This window comes from Euprymna scolopes, chromosome 11 (assembly GCF_053919585.1).
Source record: "Euprymna scolopes isolate OS-2025 chromosome 11, ASM5391958v1, whole genome shotgun sequence".
NCBI lineage: Eukaryota > Metazoa > Mollusca > Cephalopoda > Sepiida > Sepiolidae > Euprymna > Euprymna scolopes.
Window position 1 is genome coordinate 24,538,370 of NC_136492.1, and position 6,098 is coordinate 24,544,467.

The 6,098-nt window shown below is 37.4% G+C and overlaps 1 pseudogene; it reads right to left on the reverse strand.

Annotated features, from left to right (window-relative positions):
- Positions 1-1,401: 1,401 nt before the first annotated feature.
- On the reverse strand, positions 1,402-1,518 carry LOC145288514 (5S ribosomal RNA; annotated as a pseudogene).
- Positions 1,519-6,098: the final 4,580 nt, after the last annotated feature.

A 6,098-nucleotide genomic window follows, 5' to 3' on the forward strand; every position in this document is an offset into this window, starting at 1 on the left:
GCTATTTTTTTTATTGCATAAGCTTTAACCCGTGGGTGATTTGCGACGCAAGATCTGTAAAGAAAACGTCGCGCTACCATTTCTATGTAAACGACTTAATACAAATAAGAATCGATCGATTCGAGTACAAGTCGCTTTTTATCGCCGATAAAATAAAAAGAAAAAGAAACTTGTAAGAAAACATTACTCACTTTTTACGATATCAAATCTTTGAAAAAAAAATGAACTCACTTTAAATTCCATAAAAAAACATCTTTCTTTTAGAAAAGGTGAAAGCTATTTAACATTTAGTGGTTGAATTGCAAGTGCTCTTTTTTATTTTAGTATTTATACTCAAATTTATAACAAAATTTTTTTAAAACTTTTACTTGCAAACTAGTTTAAGTTTTTTTTTTTTTTTTTTTTTCATTTTTTAACATTTTTTTATTTATTTTATCTTTACTTTATAAAATAAAATGCACTTTGGCGTGTTTCTGTGCGCGTGTGAGTTCGTTCCGGGACAGCTAGGCGTTTCTTCTTTTAATTCCCACAAATGTACTTTATGTATCTGGGAGTGTTCTTAAAGGAATTTTATATCGGAATCCCTCCGATAAGTACCGACAATCGATAACCGAAAAAAAAAAAAATCCGATCAAATGAGAGAACAGTCTGATTTTGACCAAAGTAAACACTTTTCTACAGCCTAACGTCACGAGTGCATTTGAAAAGTTTTATCACAGCACAAGCAGAAAAACCCGGCATATAAAATGAACGGTAGGTTCTTTGATAAGATAAAGGCGCGTTCGGAATGAATGTTTCTGTTTAGAGCACAATTGAAAAATGATACTTGACTTTTGCATTTCAAACTTCAATTAAAACCATTTTATAAAAATAATTTTATAAAATCAACAGTGCAGACCAATGTATGCTACAATGTATTGTGGACTAATCACTGCAGGAAGGCCTGTGAAGTTTCCTTTGGGTGCACTAAGGTGGGTCCCGACTAGAGCGGGCAATAAATCGATTTAATTGAAAAATCGGCGATTTTACCGATTTCAATGACAGTAAAATGTATTGAAAGTGTGGCACATTGGTTGATCCTCATTTAATCTCGGGCAACGTCAACTCTTCCTGCTTGTTCATGTATGAAAGGAAACTAAAAACGGGTGAAAGTTTTTTAATGTTTATATTTTTGTAGAAGGAATATTTCCCACTTGAGGGAGAGTCTAGTATTTAAAAAAAAAAAAAGCAGGCTCCTTTACTCTTTGACAGACTATGGATACCCACGAAGTCTGCGCGTGAAATTTTTGTGGCAGGAGGTGCGCAATTTAACACCACACAAGTCCTGAGACGACATTGTTGAATACCAGTGGCACGTGGAAGTTCAGTGCGACTGGAAACAATGACGAGATAAGCGGAGAACACATACAGCGCCCAAAATTCCCAAATGGTCCCCCATCTGGTACTAACCAGGCTCGACGTTGCTTACCTTCGGTGATCTGACGAGAACCGGTGTGTCAACGCGATTATGCCGTACATTTCAGAAGACCACCTCCCACAAAGTCAATGTGGCATAAGAGCATGCAGGGGGCCCCACGGACATGGTCTTCGTCCTCAAGCAACTTCTAGAGAAGTGCCGAGAACAACACACAGGTTTCTGCAAGTGACCAAAGCATTTGACACACTGAGCAGGAGAGGCTTTGGCAGATCATGAAGCGCCTCGGCTGCCCCCAAAGCTCCTCAGCATGATCATTTAGCTGCATAAGAACCAGAGCGATCAGGTCAGAGTGAATAACAACCTCTCAGAACCCTTCCTCATCGTCAACGGTGTGAAACAGGGATGCGCCCTGGCACCGACACCGTTCAGCTCCTCTTTCAACATGATTCTCAAGATCTTTGCAGAGTTTTCATAAAGGTTTTATTGGATAAAATGTATTTTGGATGGATAGATAGATAGATAGATGTAGAGAGACAGTGGCGGTAATGTATACCAACGATCATATACTGCTTAACTTACTAACAAGGGACAAACATCTATATAAATGTAATAAAGAACGTAAGAGAGTTGTATGCTTAGTCTATCAAGTCCAAAGTAGCTGAGCAACGGCTTAGTTCCCACCAGTTTGGGCAAATAACAAACAAGGTCCTGAACAGAAACGCACACTATCCCAAGCATCATCAATTGACCTGACCTAATCTCGTTAGCATCGGACAAAGCCAAACTCTTTGCCAAGAATTTTGCAGATAATTCTACGCTATGCCATGAAGGACGTCACCCCCCCCCCCGTATTTCCCCTGTATCTAAAAACACGTTAAGCGACATACAAATATCTGTGCGTGATGTTGTCAAGCTAATAAAAAATCTTGATTTCAGTAAGGCAACTGGCGCTGACGGAATTCCAATTATAGTGCTGAAGAAGCTTCAACCAGAACTAGCTCTCATACTTACAAAGCTGTTTAAGTATTGTCTTAAGGAGAACTACTTCCCAACACCCTGGAAAACAACATCAGTATGTCCGGTATTTAAGTAATCAGGTGATCGGTCATCTCCCTCTTAGTGCAGACCAATAAGTCTCCTATGCATCAGGAGTAAGTTGCTGGAATCTGTGTTAAAAGTGGTCAACAAAATAACCTCCTTAGTGACATGCTATATGGTTTCCGTTCTCCTAAATATAAAAAGCAGATGTGCTTAGAGTTATATCTCATAGGATTAGCGAATCTCTTGACGGAGGCTTCCTTTCCTGGGCAATTATTCTTGATATATCAAAGGCTTTTGATAGGGCATGGCACAAGCGTCTACTCCATAAAATATCCAGCTATGGTATAGCTGGAAATGTCTTCTCAATTATTAAATCATTTTACTCTGATAGGTTCATAAGAGTAGCTGTTGATGGGCAGAAATCGGAAGCTCACAGTATTAATGCTGGAGTCCCTCAAGGGTTCATCTTGAGCCCAACTCTCTTCCTGATCTACAGCAATGATCTCCCAAATTACATCCTAAAATCATTCGTAGACATTTATGCTGACGACACTACCATCTATGGCAGCACTTTAAAAGCTGTAATCGACCAAGTTCTCTGATTCTCTCTCCTCTGATCTTGATCACATGGTGCAATGGGGAATGAGGTGGTTGGTTAATTTTAATGCATCGGAAACTAAGCTTCTATCTTTACATCGGAAACGCTCTGATCCTTGACTGGCATCAATTAAAATGAATGGCTTTCGTCTTGGAGAATTTCCATATTTTGACGAGCTTCTAAGTCTGAACTTTATTCCTTATCTGTAAAGTCGCTAGAAAAATAGTGATATCGTTCTTCCGCTTCAGTAGATATCTCACTGCCGATACAATTCTCTACCTCTATAAGAGCCAAGTATGACCAAGGATGGAATACTGTCGCTATACCTAGGCTTGAGCTTCTAGAAACGCCTAATCCCGCCTTGACAGAGTTCAAAATAGATTTCGTAGCCTAGTAGGGGATGCCCTTTTCTCTTCTCTGCAAGAGTGACGTTGCGAACATGTCTGCTTTATCCTTGTTTTCAGAACAAGCGCTCGTTCGAGCTCCAGTTTATGGTCCCCCCCCCTCGGCAAACTTTCACGAAATACAATCATCTAGCTGAAACCATTATCAATAATTTCCCACACTCTTTATCTGTGCTTAAATCTAACCCTTATCATTGAGTGGCTTCTGGGCCTTGATAAGTGGTGACCTCGATGTAAAAAAAAAAACTAAACGGAAATTCCATGAATAAAGCTTCTTTTTTAGAACTGTATGCCTGTGGAACCGTCTTCCATTTGCATTGCTTTCCAGCTGACTGCAAACATAGTCGTCTTTATTTTAATTTCAGTGTTATGTGGTCAGTAGTTTAGAATTCCTCGGTAAAATATTTGCGGACACACAGACACAAATACATACATTTAGTTTTATTTATATAGATATATAAATAAATGCACATTGGTTTTTTTATTATAGAGCAAAGGAGAATTTGTTTATATATATATATATATATATATTAGCAAAAGTACCCGTCGTTGACTGGGTTCAAAAACAGCCTACAGAAAATGGACTCTGATTTATGAAAGTATGATAGGTTATGAAAAGGAAGGGTTGTAAAGAGATAGCTTCAAATTTGGGGGTATCAAAACCAAAGCAAAATATGATGAAAGTAAAAATAAAATAGATAAACCGCATAATTTATTATACCATACCTGTTCACACTGAAACATTTATCACAATATTCTGTGGATCTATATTTAAAAAAAACCTTGTTAAACTTTGTGATATATTTCCATTCTATGGAGGTCAGGCACGAAGGAACACCCCATAATTTTATCATACCATATTTCTTCAAACTGAAACATAATTATCAAAGTATACTTACGCAGATAGATATGAAAAGTCTTTATTAAAGTTTGTGCCTATTTCCATTCTATGGAGGCCAGGCGCGAACGCAGACCCCACAATTTTATTATACCATCCCTATTTAAGTTAAAACATACTTATCAAAGTAGTATTATGTACATCTATATCAAAAACAATTGTAAACGTTTTTTTTTAATTTTTAAATTTTTTATTTCCATACTTTGTGGACCAGGCGCGCAATTTTAATAAATCATCATTATTCCAGATCAAACATACCCATTCCTGTGTCTCGATACATCTTCTATCATTATATGTGATCAGTTTTCTATAATAGTCAATCATATAGGAGATTCTTGACCAGATACACACACAGACGTTCAGCTTTATATATATATATATATATATATATATATATATACTAGCATGGGTTCCCGGCGTTGCCCGGGAATTTAGAGGTGTATGTTGAGCAAAAAAGTGATCAATTTTTATAAATTTGACCCCTTAACATTTACTGTTTGGGGCTCAAATCAAGTTATTAAGTTAGATCCATGTCCAAGGAACCTGTACCTAAAATTTCAAGTGTGTAGACCCAAAGTTCTCGGAGGTGTTTGGTAGAGTTCTCAAAGGTCAAATCGTTGAACATTGACCCCTTAATCGCCAAATTTCTGGCCAAAAACCGATCAAATCGATTTTCCCACCCTGTATATCAAATTTCGAGTCTGTAGACTAAAAATTGACAGAGTTATTGCGTAGGGAAATGTACACACACACACACACACACACACACACACACTTTCACTTTTATAGATATATATATGGATAGATAATGTAATATAATGATTTCCTAGTATCGATTTAGTCGTAATAAAACGTAGACCTGATCTTTTAACAAAGTTTAGAATATTAGTTTACTCTGTAAAATGTCAGTTTATTGTAATTGGTTATTTTTATCGCTTTTTACGAGGACAGGAGGGAGAGAGGAAAAGAAATCTAAGAATAAGGGGAATGAGACGGGAAGGCAGAGAAACGGTTATATGCTTTTTTTTTTTTTTTGTCGTTTATTATCATCGTAAATTGTAAAACGTGTTTGTTATTCACAAGGATGTGTTTGTTTGTCTGTCTGTCAGTGTGTCTACCTCACTACAACTCTTTTGTCTTTCTCTTTTTCTATCAAAACCCCCTCTCTCTTTCTCTCCTTCTCTCTACGTCTATTTTCTCTCGTCTCTGTTTGTCTGCCCCTCTCTGTTTTAGTATGATTCTATTTCTCTATCTTTTTTTTCTTTCCTTCTCCCTCTGTCTATGTCATTCTCCCTCTCTATGTCTTCGTCTGTCTTTATTTCTCTCTCCCCTTCTTTATCCCCTCCATCCTCTCTCTCTCTCTCTCGCTCTCTCTCTGGGTTGTCTCGCATTTCTGATATTCCTTTCTGTTAGTTTCAGTATCGCTCAGTTATTTCATTTTAGAAGAAAATCGCCAGGCATATATATATATTAACAATATTTAGAACATTATTTAACAGAGCAAGGCGCACGTATGGCAGCTGTATACAAATGCCGAGTCGTGTGCGAAGTGACGTCACGGCGAGTAAGAAAAGAAAATGATATAAAATAAAGAACGTGAGCGCAGACGAGGGGATCACGTTTTTTTTTTTGTTTTTTTTTTCGGAAAAGTATCCGACAATAAATATCGTGGTTTCAATAGAAAAAAGTGAGTCGAGTTGTTCCCTGTCTTGTTCTCATTTGCGACGGAGTCTACAACCT